This window comes from Phoca vitulina, unplaced genomic scaffold (genome assembly GCF_004348235.1).
Source record: "Phoca vitulina isolate PV1807 unplaced genomic scaffold, GSC_HSeal_1.0 scaffold19, whole genome shotgun sequence".
NCBI lineage: Eukaryota > Metazoa > Chordata > Mammalia > Carnivora > Phocidae > Phoca > Phoca vitulina.
Genome location: NW_022589722.1, coordinates 17,365,993 through 17,388,032, shown reverse-complemented (window position 1 = coordinate 17,388,032; position 22,040 = coordinate 17,365,993). Strand labels below are relative to the sequence as shown.

The 22,040-nt window shown below is 41.8% G+C and overlaps 1 protein-coding gene across 1 annotated transcript in view; it reads right to left on the bottom strand.

The window, feature by feature from the left end:
* TXNRD1 (thioredoxin reductase 1) overlaps nucleotides 1–15,918 on the bottom strand; it is a 115,878-nt gene extending 99,960 nt beyond the window's left edge. Inside the window, exon 1 of the mRNA XM_032416232.1 lies at nucleotides 15,835–15,918. The gene's annotated coding sequence lies outside the window, so the exon portion shown is untranslated. The remainder of the gene's footprint in view (nucleotides 1–15,834) is intronic.
* Between the last annotated feature and the right edge of the window lie 6,122 nt (nucleotides 15,919–22,040).

The window sequence follows — 22,040 nt, the reverse complement described above, 5'->3', positions numbered from 1 at the left end:
GACCAAATGGAAGAAGAAGAAAATCCAACTTCCTTTCACCTAGCTGTTAAATTTCATATTGATGCTATTAATAAGAAAATCATTTTAAAGGAAATACTATAGAAGTTTTTTAAAATCAGAAGCGTAAAAACATAAAAGATGTTACATGAAAGAATAGAATTGAGAAGTCTTCCTTAGTATGTCCTTCAAAAAATGACTTTCAATGACTTGGGAGATATATCTTTGATTTAATAATGCCCTCTGGATTTTAATTTCTTCAGCTGTGATATGAGTTGGTCTAGACACATACAAAACTTCTGCAAATATGCCCTTTGTGAACACAAAGCATCTACATGGAAAAAAATGTAGATGTGACCTTTGATTGTATAACATACCCACTATAAAACCTGAATTATAGCCACTAAAATAGAAAAAGAATCTGTGGAAATCCCCCCTTTCATGCTCTCTCTCTCTCATTCTCTCTCTCAAATAAATAAATAAAAATATTTAAAAAAAAACACTGAAAAAAGAATCTGTGGAAAATGACACCACTGATCCCTCACACGCATGTACATACACGCACCCGCACACACACACACACACATACACACACACTCCCCTACTAAATACCACTTAAGAGCTAGCTAAAAAGCTCTCAACTACACTAGACCATTAATTCTCATAATTTCAATAAACATGCTTCAAACATTTATACAGAAAATATTTTGCATTTTTCATATTCTTTATGTTACCTAATGAGTGTTAAGACTAGCCAATGAATGGAGTAATCATAGTACATTAAAATGTCCAGCCAATGTGACCAACACTAGGGTTTTGAAAAAACTGTCTCAATCTTTCCAATTCCCTCAAAAAGGTTTAGAAACAAAAGATAAGGTGGCATTCTATTTAAACAGATTTATTCTAACCCCAGGGCTTAAGAGAAAACTATAGAAAGCAGATGTATTTAGAAGTCCCTCTGATTAGAAGTCCCTCTGATTCAGCAACATTTTCACATCACACATCACACACATCACACACAAAGAATACCAGGAGGAGAAAAAAATTAATAAAAGATACTCTACCAATCTACACAGTCTTGTCCAGAAAATACAGGAGGAAGGATTATTTTCCAGCTCATTTTATGAGGCCAGTATTACCCTGATACCCAAACTAGACAAGGATATTAAAAGATAATAAAACTATTGACCAATATCCCTCATAAACAAAGATATGAAATTCCTCAACAAAATAATGGCAAATTAACTCCAGCAATATATAAAAAAATAATAATACATCATGAGCTAATGGTGTTTATCCTGGGGATACAAGGCTGGTCCAATATTCAAAATTCAATCAATGTAATCTACCATATTAATGGTCTAAAAAAAAAAAAAACCACCACGATCAATTGTATGCCAACATACTGCATACATGAAATGGACAAATTCCTAGAAAGGCATGCTACCCAAACTGACTCAAGAAGAAATGCAAATCTGAAAAGACCTATAACAAGTAAAGAGTTGAGTTAATAATCAAGAAAACTTCTCACGGGGTGCCTGGGTGGCTCAGTCATTAAGCATCTGCCTTCGGCTCAGGTCATGATCCCAGGGTCCTGGGGTCGCGCCCGGCATTGGGCTCCCTGCTCGGCAGGAAGCCTGCTTCTCCTTCTCCCACTCCCCCTGCTTGTGTTCCTGCTCTCGCTCTCTCTCTGTCAAATAAATGAATAAAATCTTTAAAAAAAAAAAAAAAGAAAGAAAACTTCTCACAAAGAAAAGCCCAGGCTCAGATGCCTTCATTAGTGAATTCTAACAAACATCCAAAGCAGAATTAAACCAATTCTTCACAAACTCTTCCAAAAAAATAGAAAAGGAAGGAACATTTCCTGACTCAATTTATGAAACCACTATTACCCTGAAAACCAGACAAGAACATTACATGAAAAGAAAAACGCAGAACAATATTCCCTAAAGACACAAAAATCCTCCACAAAATATTAGCAAACCAAATCCAGCAACATATAGGAATAATTATGTATCAATGACCTAGTGGAATTTATCCCAGGATTAACTTCACATAGGTTGATTTAACATATGAAAAAAATCAATTGATGTAATCTTATATTTATAGAATAAAAAACAAAAACCACATGATCATTCAATAGATGCAGAAAAAACATTTGACAAAATCTAATAACCTTTCATGATAAAAAAATACTCAGCAAACTAGGAATAGAAGGAAACTTTCTCAACCTGATAAAGGCCATCTATGAAAAACCACAGCTAACATCATACCAAATGGTGAAAGAGGGAATGGCAAAAATTGACAAGGCAAGAAATAACAAATGTTGGAGAAGTTGTGGAGAAAGGGGAACCTCTTACACTGTTGGTGGGAAGGCAAGTTGGTACAACCACTTTGGAAAACAGAGTGGAGGTTTCTCAAAAAGTTAAAAATAGAGCTACCCTATGACCCAGCAATTGCACTACAGGGTATTTACCCCAAAGATACAGATGTAGTGAAAAGAAGGGCCACATGCACCCCAATGTTCATAGCAGCAATGTCCACAGTAGCCAAACTGTGGAAAGAGCCCAGATGCCCTTCAACAGACAAATGGATAAAGAAGATGTGGTCCATATCGAAAATGGACTATTACTCAGCCATAAGAAAGGATGAATACCCACCAATTGCATCAACATGGATGGAACTGGAGGAGATTATGCTAAGTGAAATAAGTCAAGCAGAGAAAGACAATTATCATATGGTTTCACTTCTTTGTGGAACATAAGGAATAGCATGGAGGACATTAGGAGAAGGAAGGGAAAAATGAAGGGGGGGAAATCAGAGGGGCATACGAACCATAAGAGACTATGGACTCCAGGAAATAAACTGAGAGTTTTAGAGGGGAGGGGGTGGAGGGAGGGGCTAGCCCGGTGATGGGGATTAAGGAGGGCATGTATTTGCATGGAACACTGGGTGTTATACACAAACAATGATTCATGGGACACTACATCAAAAACTAATGATGTACTGTATGGTGACTAACATAACATAATAATAATAATAAAAAAGAAAGACGGGGGTGCCTGGGTGGCTCAGTTGGTTAAGCAACTGCCTTCGGCTCAGGTCATGATCCTGGAGTCCCGGGATCGAGTCGCGCATCGGGCTCCCTGCTCGGCAGGGAGTCTGCTTCTCCCTCTGACCCTCCTCCCTCTCATGCTCTCTGTCTCTCATTCTCTATCAAATAAATAAATAAAATCTTAAAAAAAATAAAAATAAAAAATAAAAAAGAAAGACGGAATGCTTTCCCCCTAATATCAGGAATAAGATAAGGATGTCTGCTCTTGCCACTTCTATTCAACACTGTACTGGAAGTTATAACCAGGGCAATTAGGCAAAGAAATAAAAGGTATCCAAGTTGAAAAGAAAGAATAAGACTATCTATAGTCACAGATAACAAAATCTTCTATGTAGAAAATCCTTCTATGTAGAAAACACACACACACACATACACACACCCCTCTTAGAAAAAGCAAGTTCAGCAAGGTTGTAAGATATGAGATTGAAATAGAAAAATCAATTATATCCCTATATATGAACAATCTGAAAATGAAGTTAGGCAAGCATTTTTTTTTTTTTTCCATTTACAATAACCTTAAAAGGAATAAACTACTTGGGAAAAAGTTTAACAAGCCACACTGGGACGCCTGGGTGGCTCAGTCGGTTAAGCATCTGCCTTCAGCTCAGGTCATGATCCCAGGGTCCTGGGATAGAGTCCCGCATCGGGCTCCCTGCTCAGTGGGGAGTCTGCTTCTCCCACTGACTGCTGCTCCCCCTGCTTGTGCTCATTCTCTCTCTCTGACAAATAAATAAAATCTTTAATAAATAAATAATAAAAAGAGGGCAAGACCTACACATTGAAAACTACAAAACATTTTCGAAAGAATTTAAAGAACTAACTAAATGGAAACACATCTCAAATTCACTGACTTTAAGATTTAATATTGTTAAGATGGCAATATACCCCCAAATTAATCTATAGATTCAATGCAGTCCTTATCAAAATCCCAGCTGTCTTTTTTGCAGAAATTGACAAGCTGATCCTAAAATTCATATGGAAATACAAGGGACCCAGAAATGCCAAAACAACCTTGAAAAAGTAAAACAAAGTAGGAGTACTCACACTTCCTAATTTCAAAACTCACTACAAATCATTAGTAATCAAGATAGTGTGGGATGAGCATATGGATAGACATACAGATCAATGCAATAGAATTGCAACTCCAGAAATAAACTGTTATATTGATCTTTGACAAGGGTGTCAAGACAATTCAATGGGGAAAGAATTGTCTTTTCAGCAAATGGTACTGACATAACTGGATACCCATATGCAAAAGAATGAAGTTGGACCTTTTCCTCATACCATACATAAAAATTAACTCAAGATATATCATACAACTAAATATAAGAATTAAAACTATAAAAACCTTGGGGTGCCTGGGTGGCACAGTCTCAGGGTAGTGAGACTGAGCCCTGTGTCGGGCTCCACACTCAGCGGGGAGTCTGCTTGAGATTCTCTCTCCCTCCCCCTTTGCCCTTCCCACTCATGCTCTTTCTCTAAATGAATAAATAAATCTTCAAAAAATTTTTTAAAAACTATAAAATTCTTAGAAAAAAACATGATAGTAAAGCTTGGTGACCTTGGATAGTTTCTTAGATACAACATCAAAAGCACAAGCAACAAAAGAAAACAACACATTAGACTTCATCAAAATTTTTAAAGTTTTGTGCTTCAAAAGACACCATCAAGTAAACTTAAAAAAATAACCTCCAGAATGGGAGAAAATATTTGCAAATCATATATCTGATAAGGGACTTGTATCTAGAATATATAAAAAAACTCTTAGGATATTTGTCAAATAGCCCATCACAAAATGGGAAAAGGGTTTGAAAGATATTTTTCCAAAGAAGATATATAAATAATCGATAAGCACATGAAAAGATGTTCAACATTATCAGTCATTAGGGAAATGCAGATCAAAACCACAGTGAGATGCCACTTCACAAACACTTGGATGGCTAAAATAGAAAAGACAGACAATAACAAGTGTTAGTAAGGATGTGGAGAAATTGGAACTCTCATACATTGCTGGCGAGAATGTGAAATGGTATGGACCCTTTAGAAAACAGTTTGGCAATTGCTCAGTTAAATGCAATTATCAGGGCGCCTGGGTGGCTCAGTTGGTTGAGCGACTGCCTTCAGCTCGGGTCGTGATCCTGGAGTCCCGGGATCGAGTCCCGCATCCGGCTCCCTGCTCAGTGGGGAGTCTGCTTCTCCCTCTGACCCTCCCCCTCTCATGCTCTCTCTCTATCTCATTCTCTCTCTCAAATAAATAAATAAAATCTTTAAAATAAATAAATAAATAAATAAATAAATGCAATTATCATATGATCCAGCAATTCAACTTCTAAATATATATCCCCCCAAAAAGAAAATGTGTCCCCACAAAACTTACACACTACTATTCACAGCAGCATTATACATAACTGCTAAAAAGTAGAAACAACCCAAATGTCCATCAACTGATGAATAAATAAATTGTGGCATATCCATACAATGGAGTATTATTTGGCAACAAAAGGAAATGAAGTACTGATAACATGCTATAGCATGGATAAAACTTGAAAACATACTAAGTGAAAGAAGCCAGTCACAAAAGAATATACATTATATGATTCAACTTCTATAAAATGTCCAGAAGAGGCAAATCTATAGAGACTTCAGAAGGTAGGTTGGTGGTTGACAGGGCTGGTGGTAGTATTTACTGCTAATGGGTACAAGGTTTCTTTTAGGGGTAGTGAAAATTACATGGTTTCACACTGAATTATGCACCTTTAAATGGTGATTTTTAAAAAAATTTTATTTATTTATTTGACAGAGAGAGAGAGATCACAGGTAGGCAGACAGTCAGGCAGACGGAGAGGGAGAAGCAGGCTCCCCACTGAGCACGGAGCCTGATGCCAGGCTCAATCCCAGGACACTGGGATCATGACCTGAGCTGAAGGCAGACGCTTAACTGACTGAGCCACCCAGGCGCCCCTAAATGGTGATTTTTTTATGCTATGTTAGTTATATCTCAATTTAAAACCCTTATACAAATGTTCTATAATCCAAAAAAAAAAGGAAACAATCCAAATATCCTTCAATGAATGAAAGGTAATAAATTATGGTACATTCAAACAATGTAATAAATGCAATAAAATGGAATAAACTATAGTTGCACACAACAAATTGGATGAACTCTAAGGCATTATACTGTGGGGAAAAAATCTCAAAGGTTACATATTGTGTAATTCTATTTATATGACATTCCTGAAAATGCAAAACTATGTTGATGGAGAACAGATAGTGGTTCCCAGAAGTTACAAGTAGGGGTTGGTTGTATCCACAAAAGGACAGCACAGCATAAGGGGGTTATGGAACTGTTATGTAACCTGATTGTGTATACATGTGCTAAAACTAACACCAAAAATGTCAATTTTACTTGTATGTTAAATTAAAAATAAAATTTAAAAAGATATCCCAAAAGATACACTCATTTCCTGTGCAGTTGTTATAAAATAAAAAACAAGACTAATTGAGACCTTATAGGTAGAAGAGGGACATGAATTTAAGGATCATTCCTTTCAGAGAATGGGTTCCAGAAATATACTTTAATTTATGCACACTCTTCTACTCAAATCTTTTAAAAATGCAATCAAGACATTATTTGGATCTTAGTATATTTATTACTTTAAAGCAAGTTCTTTCTTGCTATGTCAGAAGTTACTGACTTGCCCACATAAAATGAAGTGAATGAGTTAAAATCTTAGTAATTATTCAGGCATGCATTCCAGCAGCCAAGACCGGAAAAAAGACATGTCTTAGATAATACATGTGAAATTACCTTGTATATTGTGGAATCCTATAAAATGCTAGGTATTTTTATTTGGAATTATTACATTTCCTATGCATTTGGAGACTCGATGATTAATTTTTCTGGGAGACAGAGCCACAGAATATTAGAGCTGGAAAAGACTTAATATTTATCCATTCACTTTATTTTGCAAAGGAAACCAAGGCCCAAAAGTGCTATAGAACTTGTCTAAGATCATACAGCTAGTTGATGGTACAACAAGAACTAGAGCTTTGTTTTCTTGACTCTAATTCTCTTTCCATTGCCCCTCAAGTGACTGATGGAGCCATAATCTAAATAAGCAGGCCTCAAATACACTGTCCCTGTAATGATGGTGACGATATTCCACCCTGGAAGCTAAGTTGTTTTATATCAAGTTCTTCCAGTCGGTTCAAGGTTATATTCCAGGGACACAATTGATCTTGTGGACAAGAAGTGATAAAGGGATTCTACTTAGCTTTGTAGGCAGGTCAGTGAGCCCATAGCACTCAGTGTTCATCACCTAAACTGGGTATTTTGGGCTATTCAGGATTTCTATGACTAATTTTTATTCTACTTGTCCCTAAATATAAGGTTAAACTATCTTTAACATGCTCTTTTTCTCACTATCTCCAGGTACTGGCAATCCTCCAAAAAGTTTTATTTTAATTCTACTGCCGGTTCTCACGATAACACAATGCTTTACTTCCAAGACTTATGAGGGGATGGAGGGATGCAGATTCTCATTAGATTAGAAATGGCTCATCAATCTAGTAAGGGAGGCAGTACAGGTCAGTGGTTAAGAGCATTTGTTCCTGGGTGAGAATCCTTGTTCCACTCCTTACTAGTTGCATGCCCTTTACTTCTCTGTGCCTCCTTTGCCTCATTTGGTTGTTCCAATGATTAAATGAGTTAATACATGTAAAGCAATCAGCACAGGACCTGGATCATAATGAGCGTTCAATAAATATTACTATTTTTCACAAAAAGTCTCAAAAGTTATACATTACTCTAGAAAACAACCCCAGAAAGACATGTTTGCTCATCACCCCAACACCTACAACAATGCCTAACATCTATAAGATGGTTAGTTTAAGTGTTGAATGAGTAAATGTAGCCCAATTTACAAGACTGCCTTAGGAGTTATCCTCTCTTTCAAAAAAACTGTATTACTGGGAATTACAATATTCCATATGGGATATTGGCAATCCCATTCCTTCTCCCTCATCACAAGGGCAATTTTACCTGCTGGAGATGTCCCATTTGTAGGATTCCAAAGAGTTGGGGAAAGAGAATTAGATAAAAGAAGTTTCCAAGGGAAAAAAGATGGTCCTGGGTTGACTGTCACTGGGATAGAAAAATCAGATAGGAGGGGCACCTGGTTGGCTCAGTTCATTAAGCGTCCAAATCTTGGTTTCGGCTCAGGTCATGATCTCAGGGTCATGAGACCAAGCCCTGCCTCAGGCTCTGTTCTCAGCGTGGAGCCTGCTTAAGATTCTCTCTCTCCCTCTCCCTCTGCCCCTCCCATGCTTGTGTGGGTGCATGGGCTCTCTCTCTCTCTCTCTCTCGCTCTCTCTCTCTCTCTCTCTCTCGAAAGGAAGGAAGAAAGAAAGAAAGAAAGAAAGAAAGAAAGAAAGAAAGAAAGAAAGAAAGAAAAAGAAAGAAAAAGAAAGAGGGGCGCCTGGGTGGCTCAGTCGTTAAGCATCTGCCTTCAGCTCAGGTCATGATCTCAGGGTCCTGGGATCGAGCCCCGCATTGGGCTCCCTGCTCTGCGGGAGGCCTGCTTCTCCCTCTCCCCCTCCCCCTGCTTGTGTTCCCTCTCTCACTGTGTCTCTCTCTGTCAAATAAATAAATAAAATCTTTAAAAAAAAAAAAAAGAAAGAAAGAAAGGAAGGAAGGAAGAAAGAAAGAAAGGAAAATCACACAGAAGGGAGTAACTTGACTCACTTCATTCAAACATTTATTGAGCATCTACTATGCACCATGATACACCATCCCAAACAGGGAATTCAACTCTGAGCAAGACATCCTTGCCCTGGGAAGTCAGTCTAGCAGAGCACACTACACAATGCACTATATGTCCTATAACAGGAATGGAAAGGGCCACAGGTGTCCACAAAGGGCAACACTAACACTACTTGGGGAATCACAAAACTGTCATTTGGAATGAGTCTTGATGGGTAAGGAGGGTTTGCACAGCAAAGAGGAGAAGGGAGAGTATTCTAGGCAGAAAACCAAATGTTCAAGAACAAATGAATGAGGCAGCTTGGCAAGGTCGGGGAACAGGAAAAAAAATGTGCCAAATGCAAGAGAGAAAGGCTTAAAAGAGGCCTAAACCTGTCAAAGGTCCTTTGTTCTTAAAAGAAACTTCACTAGGAGCTCCAGCATTGGTCTAATCTAGTAAGAATGATTATTAATCAGTACCTATGCAAAAAGAGAAGATCTGCATACAATTCTCTTTAAAATCTACCCCCTCCCGGGGTGCCTGGGTGGCTCAGTCAGTTAAGCATCAGACTCAGTTTCGGCTCAGGCCATGATCTCATGTGTTATGGGATCAAGCCCTGCATCAGGCTCCTCACTCAGCGGGGGAGTCTGCTCTAAAGACCCTCTCCCCCTCCCACCTCCTCCTGCTCATGCGCTGTCTCTCTCTAAAAATAAATAAATCTTAAAAAAAAAAAAAATCTACTCCCTCCCCTTCCCACATTACTCTGCCCACACCCAGAGCCAAGATGTTGATTTGACTTTGTTTTGTTGTGTTGCTTTAATAAATACAATTAGTATTCTTTAGCAAGTCTGTTCTGGCTGTTGTGCCCGAAAACCAGCTGCCAGACACACACTGGCCCAAGCTTTTCTCCTCCCTCCTTGCCATCCCCACCCCTGGTTGCCTCTTAGTGATACCAGAGAGTTGTTACTGCTATTCCCTAGGCTTGACTGAGGACCAATACCCGGTCAGCTTCCCTTTCATTCTACTTTGGCCTGGACACCCCCTCTTGCCCAGAGAGATCAGCTCGACCAAATCCTGAGGATCATGTTACCAGTCTAGCAGATCAAATCACATTCAGAAAGATACCATGGAATCCTACTACAAACAGGTACAAAGAAACCTGGCTCCCTGCTCTCCCAACATAAAGATTGTTTAGCCCAGTATTACATTTCTGACTAAACCTGTTGGGGTGGAGAGCCAATTACCAAGTTCTAGTTCCTTCTACTACCCCCCCCCATACTTCTTCTTTGATCTCATTGCATACATTAAAAAAAAAAAAAAAACACCTAGCCGTTGCTCAAATACGTACAATTACTTCCTTAAACCTAAAACAAATATGATGACGGAGAGCACGGTATCCACTTCAAAGTAAATCCTCGTGATAAAGCATTCAATGAAACAATCATTAACTGGATATAGAGGGGTGCAAGTCTTCAATATGCTCACAGTGGTTTAAACCTTTTGCAGGCTACAGCACATACCTGAAAAAGTAGTCAAATTTGTGCAGTACATTGGCAAGGGAGGAATAAGCAGCTTAAAATACCAGGAAATAAGTGAGTGATAACTCCACATTAATCATAACTATGGTATAATATCCATGATCTTAAGAAAAAGTATCCAAAGCTTGGAAATAAAGGAAGAGGATGACAATGCCATTTCAATGTCATACTGGGGCATTGTTTAACAAGCCCACTGAAGGACATTCAATCCTTTAAAAGAATGTACCTGTTCTTGACTTTGCTATTTCGTTAGTGTCCAGACACTGAAGTTTTGTTGTTTTTTAAAGGTGTTATTTTTAAGTAATCTCTACACCCAGTGTGGGCTCGAACTCACAACCCCAAGATCAAGAGTCATATGCTCTACCCACTGAGCCACCGGGCGCCCCCGGGGACACTGACGTTTTATGTTAACTTGCACATGTCTGTCCAGTAATACCAGAGGTTACAGTTTTATTGCCCTGTAGGACATTAACCAGTGTTGTAACTACTAGCAAATTCAATTCAGCAATTCTTTGACCGATTAAGTCTCTATTCCTTGGATTCTCCTTCAAATCGGTAGCTTTACCACCTACTGATTCCTTCATACATTTAGTTTAATAAATTTTTATACATGTTCATCTTATTTTTTACAAGAATCATGTTTTTAACTTTTTGAGAATCATACTTTGGTCATTACACGGTTCATTCAATCATTTCTCTGTGTTGCATTGCTATCTACAAAAAAAACCACAAAAAAAAAAACAAAAAAAACTGCTTTCTGCCCCGGCTACTGCTCTTACACGTTCAAAAGGGCCCATCTTCTTTTCCCGAACGTATGCGGGCTTGATACTACACATTCGCAGACCATAATGACCTGCAATCGTATCTTGTTTGGCCCTCAGGGTTTTATTTAATTGAATTATTGCTGACATTTACAAACGGGAAGAAGTCACAAAAACAATAAATAAATATGGATTTCTAGTTTCTCCTGAAAAAATCTAAAGGTCTGGCAGCACTAGAGTCATCTTCCCACCCAGCGAAGGAGAGCTGAGCCCCCTTTTAGCACATTCTGTCCCTTGGTCATCCTAGTCTCCACCCCTCTCTATTGTTACCTGCCTGTCCTTGCAGTGAATTTAAAGTTTCAATCCCTCAACTGTGGCCTGTCCATTCTTCTCATAACAAGCTGATTCTCAGTCTATCCCACCTCATACCACCTGTTCAGCTCAGTTTTTCATCCAATAGACACTGACATCTGAAGTGCATGTGTGTGTGTGTGTACACAAGCCTTACACACACACACACACACACACACACACACATTCAATTGTGGCAAAAAATAACTTTTAAATATTGATCGAAAGTTGGTAGCATATTTTTAAGGCATTCTCAACACACCTGACAGTTGAGAGCTGAAAACCATTGCACTGTCATTTAAACCAATAGGTAACAAACTGTTTTTCAACACCAAATAGAGATTCATGATAGTGATTTACAGCTGTACACATGTAGACTAGTTTCTTTTTTTTTTTTTTAAGATTTTATTTATTTATTTGTCAGAGAGAGGGAGAGCACAAGTAGCGGGATGGTCAGGCAGAGGGAGAAGCAGGCTCCCCGCTGAGCAAGAAGCCCAATGGATGTGGGGACTCGATCCCAGGACTCTTGGATCATGACCTGAGCTGAAGGCAGACACTTAAGTGACTGAACCACTGAGGTGTCCCATATGTAGACTAGTTTCTACCAGCAAAGTAAAGCTTAGAGCTTAAAAAGAGGATATAAGGAATATTCATGAAATACTCAATGATGTCGTATGAAAGTTAAAAAAAAAAACAACCTTACACATTAATCCCTTCTTTCAAGGGCTTAATACAACTGCAAATCCAAAATATACTTTTTAAAAAAAGCCAAATTTAAAAGCTTTAAAACTCAGAAAACATTAATACAAAGAGGTGAACATTCAAGTGTGAAGATTCAAACAATGACCAAAGACTTTTATTAAATCATCAGGCTAATGTGGGCTATGAGCAAGTTTCCCCTTGAATTATCTAGCCAAGTTATGCAATATTAACTTCTGACTGCAGATTCCTAGCATGTCAATCAGGATGACCCTAGTTTCTACACCACAGATTTCAATTTCCTCTAATTACATCCTCCACCCAAACCTTAACCCCACTGCTGAGAGCAGGAGCCTCTCCCTAGGAAAAGGTGGGTTCACTCTGGCTCAAACACCTCACTCCCATGTTCTCAGACCTTGGTTCAAACAGAATCCCCTGAAGCACCAAACATGGCGATTCCTGGCCCAATACCCTGAGACTTGATTTAGTAGGTCTGGGAGGGAGGCTAGGAAAATGAACTTTTAACTTACACATACCCACCCTTTATGTAAGTAATTATCTTGCAGGTGGTCTTAGGACACACACTGACAAACACTGTCTCCTTGCTTCACTGGAGAGAGCGAGATGGAGTCACTCATGTCAAGGAGGGGCCTGCGTCAAGCAATGACGCAAGCACTTCAGGGTACTGCAGCTACGAGATACTGCTGAGACCAGCAGCAGCTGACACCCCAGAACTATAAAAAGCAGAAGCAGAGGAGGTCTGCAGGGGCCCAACACTGATTAAATCTCTCTAAAAAGGGAGGATTTCTGCAGCAAACTGTCAGACTCCTCAGACATGAGCCCTCTCTGTCTGACCACTTTAAAAAGGCAGCTGCTGCCAAAGGCTCTGCCTGATTGATCTCTGAACAGGGCTGAGATCCCTCAGTGCTTGAACATCACAGACAGTAAGTGTGGAGGGCCGACCTGGACCGGACCGAGGGCTTATCTCTACTCTGCGCCCACAGGCTGACCTCATGTTGTTTGTTAACTTCTACCTAATCTGTTATCTTGTTTATTGTGTGCCGTGTAAGAAGCCAAGTTAATCATATCGTGACATGTCATTGAGTTTGGAATCCTGAACCTGCTTTATAATTATGTTAACCCTGCTTTATGACCGAATAAAGCTGACGCTGTGGAAAGACACAACTCATGTGTGCGCCTCTGTGGTGTGCTTGTGACACTGGTCAATGTTAGTAACATTGGCTTTTGGAAAATTTCTCACTTACAAAAAGTTGTCCTTTGCCATATGGACCATATGGATACATTTACAGCGTCTCAACCATGTGTAAGGCAGTGTGTCAAGGACTGGGACAGATAAAATAATGAACAAAACACATTCATAACTCTCACAAATCCAGCAGGAAAAATAAATGTTTACAAGTTAATTAAAATAGAATGGAATATGTGTCATGGCAAGAATACAAATTAAACTCTAAGCACTCAGAAGTTGACTCCCTCTACCATTCTCTGCCAGCATCTGGTACCCGACCATCTTTATGATTACACATGATGACACAGCATTTTCCATGCCCTTCCACGGGACTGTATGTTCAAGGGCTGAGATCATGCCTTGTTCACTCCTGAGTTATTAGTGCCTGGTAAATAATAAATGCTGGGTTGAAGAGTCATTTAATCAAGAAATTCTTCATCATTACAACTTGGCCCAGATTGTGAGAAACTTCACATTAGATTCTGGCTGCTCATTTAGGAAGTCAGTTCCTTGAAACCTAGCCATGTAATTTCACATTTGGAGGGAACTTAGAGAACATGTGGTCCAGCATGTCACTAAATTTGGTGCGCAGATCATTGGTGGTACTCAAGGAAGATAGTTTCTAGAATGTTTATAGGTGATATATGAAAAAAAATTTTTTTAATTTCAATAGGAGGCATATCTATGTGTGTATAGAAAATATCCAGAACAAAGCAGTGCTTTTCATAGATGAATGCTTAAAACAGTGCTAAATTTATTTCAAAAAGTAAATATAGAACAGGTGAAACTTTTATGCTATTAGAAATCCTAGTGGCTGCCGTTGGTATGAGAGTAAGAGGCATGAGGGGGGGCTTCTGGGGTACAGGAAATGTTTCTTCAGCTGGGTGCTTGCTGCACAGGGATGGTCAGTTATAAGCTGTATTAGGACAACTGCTCTTTTCTGTATGTACAGTATATTCCAATCCAAAAGTATTTTTTTAAGTGGATGTAAATAGTAAATAAATGATAGCACATGGACACTGGAAAAATCCCGAAGGTGTAAAAGGAAAGGTAAATTTGGGACACACGGACTCAAATTCCACTGTGTAGATGAGAAGAAACTCAAGTGATTGCCACAAATTAGCGGCTTGATCTTGAGCAGGGGCTGCCCCCACCCAACCTTCTCTCCCATTCTCCCTTTCCCCCACCGCATGTCCTCAATTCCAGCAGGATACGCACCCTCACTGTCTCCACGATGGTTTTATCAGCTGCTCCCCGCTGCTAAATCCAACTCTTCCAAGGGAGTTGCCTTCCCCACTTGGCTGTTTTTACCATTCCTCTAAGCCCTTCGCCATATGCTACCTTGTAACTAAATTGTAAGCCACGGAAAGGCACAGATCCTACAGCATTTACCATCTATTGGGCAAGTTACTTTTCCGGGTCTCACTTTTAACACCTGTAAATCCGGGGGGTGAGGGGGCAGTACAAAGATTATGATCTGGGGTTTGGAGTCAACAATTGCCTGTACCCAGCCCTACCACTTACTACTGTGGACCTTGCACGTTTCATCGTCGTTTTGTGCCTTAGCCGCTTCAACTGTAAAATCAGGGTTATGATAAACCTATCTTTTAGTGTTGTCGGTAAAGTGAAACAAGATTATCCGTGTGGAGTGCTTGAAACAGTGCTGGTAACTGCTGGCCATTATTACCATTATCTGCAAAGTGGAGGAAATAAAAGCGCCTTTCCCATGCCGGAGTCGCTGAAAGGACAGAGTGGGCTGGCGCTGTCAGGAATGTGCCTAAGACTCAGGGGGGAGAAGACGGGGGAGGACAGGAAGATCTGATGAGCCTGGAAGGCGGATGGTGTGTGTGGGCATGGGGGTACACGGGCCCCACCCACGACCTACCAAGTCAGAATCTCATGGGAAAACGGCCCAAGTTTCCCCTTGGCGCTTAAGCTCCTTTGATTTGGGCTTCTGTCCCCCTGCCCCCGGGGTCCTGGCTCCTTGACGGGTGAAGGTGAATTCCCCTTTGAAACACGGTGCTTGGAACAAGGGAGCATCAACAGCCCGCGACCAAAAGCAGCCCAGTAACCGCCTCCCGCCTCGCTCGCTCGTGAGCCGTCTTCGGGCAGGTCCTGCGGCCGGCACGCTCCTCCTTCCGTCTCCTACCTCTCGGAAAGCTACCGGCCGGGCGGGCCCTTCTGGGGGCAAACTTGGGGAGGCCGCTCCGCGCCGGCGGCGGGGTACCCCGGGCGCCTCTCGACTCCCCCGCGTGGCGCGCGTCGGCCGAGGCCCGGGGCTCCCGGGCGGCGCGGGCCGTCTGGAGGGCGCTTCCCGGTCACCGCACGCCCCAGGCCCGCCCGGCCCCGCGCCCTGGAGCCGCGCCTTCGCCCTAGCTCGTACCTGGCGATGGGCTGCCCCGGCCGCTGTTGCCGTTGGCTTCCGGCTGGGGGCATGCCGCCGCCCTCACCTTCTTGCTCTTCGCGCAGCCCACGGCGCGCAGGGACCGGTGGGAATTCCCGGCTGAGGGCAGCCGCAGCCGAGCGGAGGCCGCGCGCCCCCTGCCGGCGGAGGGCGGGGCGGCGGGGGGCGGGGCGGCGGAGGGCGGGGCGGCGGAGGGCGGGGCGGAGGGCGGGCCGCACCCTGATGCCCACGCCTCCTCTCTTTCAAGCAGTTGGATTTTTTTCACATTAAAGTACGCTCACTAAAGATAAGTAGGAAAATGTAAAGTGGAAAGAAGTGCGAAAAAGGCATTATCCAAAATCTTATCTTTCAAATTACTGTGCTGCATTTACTATTTCTTTCCAGGTTTTTTTTTTACCCTCAGTATTTAGTTTTGCACCCAGGTTTTCACTTAATACTAGCATTTTTCTATGCATAGTCCTGTAAGCCCCCCAGATAACTGGCTTCCACTCTCATCTCAGGCTTTGCCAGTGGATGAGACTGACAATGACCACTTAATTCTGAAGATTTTATTTATTGAAAGAGAGAGTGCCTACGAGAGTAGGGTGAAGGGCAGAGGGAGAGGGAGAGAGAGAGAGAATCTCAGGCAGACTCCCTGCTGATCACCTATCCCACCCCTGGCTCGATCTCGACCCTGAGATCATGACCAGAAGGGAAGTCAAGAGTCCATCACTCAACCGACTGAGTCACCCAGGCGCCCCTGATCAATTTATTTTAGACAGAAGCCTGCTCACACCATCCTCACCTCACCTGCACCACTTACCATACTCCTCCCTTTCATATAGCACTAAGAGCCTTCTAACTTACCCTCTGTTCTTTGTCTCCTACTCTCACTTCCCTCCTCCCACCAGAATAGCATCTTGGCATTTTGTTTTCCTTTTGTGTATCCCAAAACTTAGAACAGTGTCTGGGACACTGTAGGAATTGAATATTGAGGGGAAGAAGGAAGAAAACATTATCTTTAATAACTATCAATATAAAAGTCCTCCCAATAGAGCTAGAGGACTAGGCTTACCTAGTCCTTTAGCGATAGACATTTAATTTGTTTCTTATTTTAAAATATTATGAATAAGGGGCGCTTGGGTGGCTCAGTCATTGAGCGTCTGCCTTCGGCTCAGGTCATGATCCCAGGGTCCTGGGATTGAGCCCCGCATCGGGCTCCCTGCTCGGCGGGAAGCCTGCTTCTCCCTCTCCCTCTCCCCCTGCTTGTGTTCCATCTCTTGCTGTGTCTCTCTCTGTCAAATAAATAAATAAATAAAAATCTTTTTAAAAAATTAAAATATTATGAATAAGATTACAGTGAACATCTTTGTGTTTAGAGCTTTAAGGCTCTCCTTACACATTGCCATATTGCTTTCCAGAATGGTGGTCCACATTCGTACTCCCAGTAGTAAGGAATGAAAGTTCCATGCTACCCAAGAGTGATTTTTTTTAAGATTTTTTTTTTTTTAATTTTATTTGACACAGAGAGACACAGCGAGAGAGGGAGCACAAGCAGGGGGAGTGGGAGAGGGAGAAGCAGGCTTCCCACCGAGCAGGGAGCCCGATGTGGGGCTCGATCCCAGGACCCTGGGACCATGACCTGAGCTGAAGGCAGACGCTTAACAACTGAGTCACAGAGGCGCCCCCCCAAGACTGATTTTTAACACCAAAGCAACATTGTGCCACATCAGGTGGCGTCACTGTTCTCAGTGCAGTCCTTGGTTTTTCCTTCTTTCAATGAATTAACATATGTTAAGCATCCAACCCATATCCGGCTTTATTCTAGGGTTACAAGGCGTCTAAAACAAGTTTCCTGCTCTTGAGGAACTTCCATCCCAGCTGAGATTTAGTGACCTTGTCTGGTCACCAGATGCGTGGCAGTGGTGCAGGCCTCTGTTTTCATCTGGATTTGTGGGCAAGCTTATTTCCTGCTTTTCTTGGGAGCAACCCAGAGTCAAAATGCTCTTGGAAAACACTGGGTGTTTTTTGCTTAAATACAGAAAGCGAAGGCTGAACCAAAACCTTTTAAAAACAGACATTGCACAAAGCCAAAGTGAAGCTGAACAATCTCATCCAGGTGTTTGCAATCTGTTAGGATGGTAAGTAATATAACTAAGCCAGGAACTTTTAAAGGCAAAGAAAACTTCCCTCCCTCTGCGAGCCAGGTCTATAATTCTTTTGTTCGGCTGGAATGATTATTTTGGAGATTTTTTTTTTAACATGCTGTTCAACTTATTGCTAAAATTACTATGTATTTTGTCAGCAAAATCCCAATTGTGGTTGTCTTTTCTTTTTCCCTATTTAAAGCACACGTTAAACTAAGATGATGGCTTTTCCATTTTTTTAATACCTAGACAAGTGTAGCTGAGAGTCACGTGCTTGCCCGAGTCATCTTACCACATACCAACAATTTGCTGGACACTGAAGATGAGCTGAGCACCCTGCTTACTGCTTTTCTCATATCATCTCATGTATCTACGTCCCTACGTGGCAGGGATGATCATTATTCCTGTTTTACAGTGAGAACCCCGAGGGGGTGGGTTAATTGCCCGGATTCCCAGAGCCTGATATACAAATCCAAGTCTCCTTACTCCAAGGCCTCTGCTCTTAACCACTAAATTATTTAATCATTGTGATATTGCAATCCATTAATCCCTATACATGGAAGGACTCTTCTTTGGGAAATGTTTTTTTCGTTTTTTTTTTTTTAAGATTTTATTTTTTTATTTATTTGACAGAGAGAGACACAGCAAGAGAGGGAACACAAGCAGGGGGAGTGGGAGAGGGAGAAGCAGGCCTCCTGCCGAGCAGGGAGCCCGATGTGGGGCTCGATCCCAGGACCCTGAGATCATGACCTGAGCCAAAGGCAGATGCTTAACATCTGAGCCACCCAGACGCCCCTCTTTGGCAAATGTTTTTTTTTTTTTTAAGATTTTATTTATTTGACAGAGAGACACAGCAAGAGAGGGGACACAAGCAGGGGGAGTGGGAGAGGGAGAAGCAGGCTTCCCAAAGAGCAGGGAGCCGGACACGGGGCTCGATCCCAGGACCCTGGGATCATGACCTGAGCCGAAGGCAGATGCTTAACGACTGGGCCACACAGGTGCCCCTCTTTGAGAGATGTTTTGAGTGTTGCTATAATTATATATGATCTGTTTAAAGCACATCGAAAGAGAGGGCATCTCTCTTTCACCCAATAATAGTCAATGTTCAGTCCTCGGCTTACTTGACCTGACCATCGCATGTGACCCCCATTTATCATTTTCTCCTCCTTGGAACAGTTGGCTTCTAGGATACCTCATTCTCCCATTTCCTCCTATCTTTCTGGCTGCCCCCTCTGGGTCTCCTTTGCTGGTTCCTTCCCAGTCTTCCTGGCATTTGGTATTTAAGTGCCCCAGGGCTCAATCCTTAAACTTTCTCTGCCCTTCTCCCTCATTCTCAATCTCATTTGCTCCCTTGGTGACTTCATCCAGTCTCAAAGCTTTCCAGGCCATCTGCCAAATTTACATCTCCTGCCCTGACTATCATTTGCACCTGAGTGTTTAATAAAACTCTCAAACCTAAAGTGTCCAAACAGATGGTCCCCTCCCCAAACCTGTACGTCCCTTGGTCTTCCCCAGCTCAGAAAAAGGCAACTCAGTTCTTCCAGGGGCTCAGATTGAACACCTTGGTGTTATCGTTGACCCCTTGCTCACATATGCCGCATTCAGTTTGCCAGAAAATCCTGTCCATTCTACCTTCAAGTGATATTTCAAAATAAACAAACAACCCTCCCCCAAAAAACAAAAAAATCTCTCTAACTACCAGTTTATAGGAAACAGAGGACAAAGGAACAAGTTAAACAATACATAGAGAGGTAATCAGCAATATCCACAATGTACCGATTTCATCAACAAATAATGACAAGAGAAGAAAAAGAAGTGGGAACTTATTATTTCAGAGAGACTTAGGCTGTATGAGGTATCTAAGAGGAGTCAAATTCACAGAAGCAGAAAGTAGAGTGGTTGCCAGGGGCTGGGAGACAGGGAGTTAGTGTTTAATGGAGACAGAGTTCTAGTTTGGGAAGATGATAAAGTTCTGCAGGTGGACGGTGGTGGTTGCCCAACAATGTGAATGTACTTAGTGCCACCGAACTGTATACTTTAAAATGCTCCAAATGGCAAATTTCTCACGTTCTGTATATTTTAATACGAGACAATGTGTGGACTTTGGATCCCAATTTGAACGAATCAATTATAAAAACCTTTACGTGTATAAAATACAGACTAGCTATTTACATATTGTCAGCGTTTTAATTGTGATTCCTTTATTGCAGCAATTTTTTTTAAAGTTCTTATCTTTTAGAGATATACTTTGAAATATTTACAACTAAAATTATATATCTGGGGTTTTCTTTAAAATAATCCAGTGTATGGGGCACCTTTCTCTTTCACTCCTTGCTCTGCCGCTGACCCCAACACCTCCTTTCCCTCCTCCAGGCTTCAATTTTCTCCTGAGAAATTGAGGTGCCTGGGGTGGCTTAGTCGGTTTAGCCTCCAACTCTTGATTTCAGCTCAGGTCATGATCTCAGGGTTGTGAGATCGCGCCCCAAGTCAGGCTCCATGATCAGCGTGGAGTCTACTGGAGATTCTCTCTCTCTCTCTCTCTCCCTCTGCGCCCCCTGCCCCCGCTCCAGTGCGCACTCTAAATAAATAAATAAATAAATAAATAAATAAATAAATAAATAAATATTAAAAAATTAAAAATCACTAAAATGAAATAATCCAGTGTATTGGGTAGAAATATAAATAAAATAACATTGGCCAGGTGTGGATTGTTGAAGCTGGCTGATGGGAATGTGGGGATTCCCACCACATTCTCTCTAATTTGTATGTTTGTAATTTTCCATAATAAGTTTTTCAAAGATTTTTTTTTAAGATTTTATTTATTTATTTGACAGAGAGAGAGAGAGACGGGAGAGAGGGAACACAAGCAGGTGGAATGGGAGAGGGAGAAGCAGGCTTCCCGTGGAGCAGGGAGCCCGATGAGGGGCTCGATCCCAGGACCCTGGGACCATGACCTGAGCCGAAGGCAGACGCTTAACGACTGAGCCACCCAGGCGCCCCTCAAAGATTTTTTTTAAAGGTATTTTTAAAAATCCAAAAAATGATTACCTCTCACCTGGATTATCACAACAGCCTCCTAATGGTCTCCCTGCTTCCGCCCTGCCCGCACCCCCTGCTCCTGCTATTGCAACGGGCCAACCAGAAGCATCCTCTTAAAATCATGTCACGCCTCTGCTTAGAAACTGCCATGGCTCCCAGTCTCCTCAGAGTGAAACCAGTGGCCTAAAAGGTCCTATGTGAGGCATCCCCAACCCATCTCTCTCTGACCTCCCTTCCTGCTTTTCTCCTCTTTGCTCCCTTCGTGTTTTTCTCCTCTTTGCTCGCTCCCTTTGGCCACACCGGTTTTCTTCTTTCCCTGAAACACACCAAGCACACTCCCATCTGAAGCCTTTGCACTGGCTGTTCCTTCTGTTGGAACCACAATCCCCTCATGTACCCATGTGGCTCACTCCTCTGCCTGCTTCAGATCTTCACTCAAAATGCACCTTCTCCATGAAGATTTCCCTAGCCACTCTCCCTTTCTCTTTCACTCCTTGCTCTGCCGCTGACCCCAAGACCTCCTTTCCCTCCTCCAGGCTTCAATTTTCTCCTGAGAAATTGAGGTGCCTGGGTGGCTCAGTCGGTTTCAGCTCAGGTCATGATCTCATGACCTCAGATTGAGCCCCATGTTGGGTTCTCTCTCTCTCTCTCTCTCCCTCTCTCCCTCCCTGCTCATGCTCTCTCTCTAATAAAAAAAAGAAAGAAAGAAAGTGTCACCATTTAATATAACAGGAAATGGTGATAATAATATAACAACATAAGGTAATCTTATATAATGTTAATATAGTACATTCTATGCATTTTACTTAATCATGTTGTTTATTGTCTGCCTCCCTCAAAAGAATGTAAACTCAAGGGCAGGAATTTCTGTCTGTTTTGTTTGGTACCCAGGGCAGCATCTGGTATTAGCAAGGCAGTCACTAAATATTTGCTGAAAGAAAGAAGGAACATCAGTTTGATGACAAACTGGTGATCTTGGAGCAGTATTCATTCATTCCTACAGAAAATACTTACGGCTGT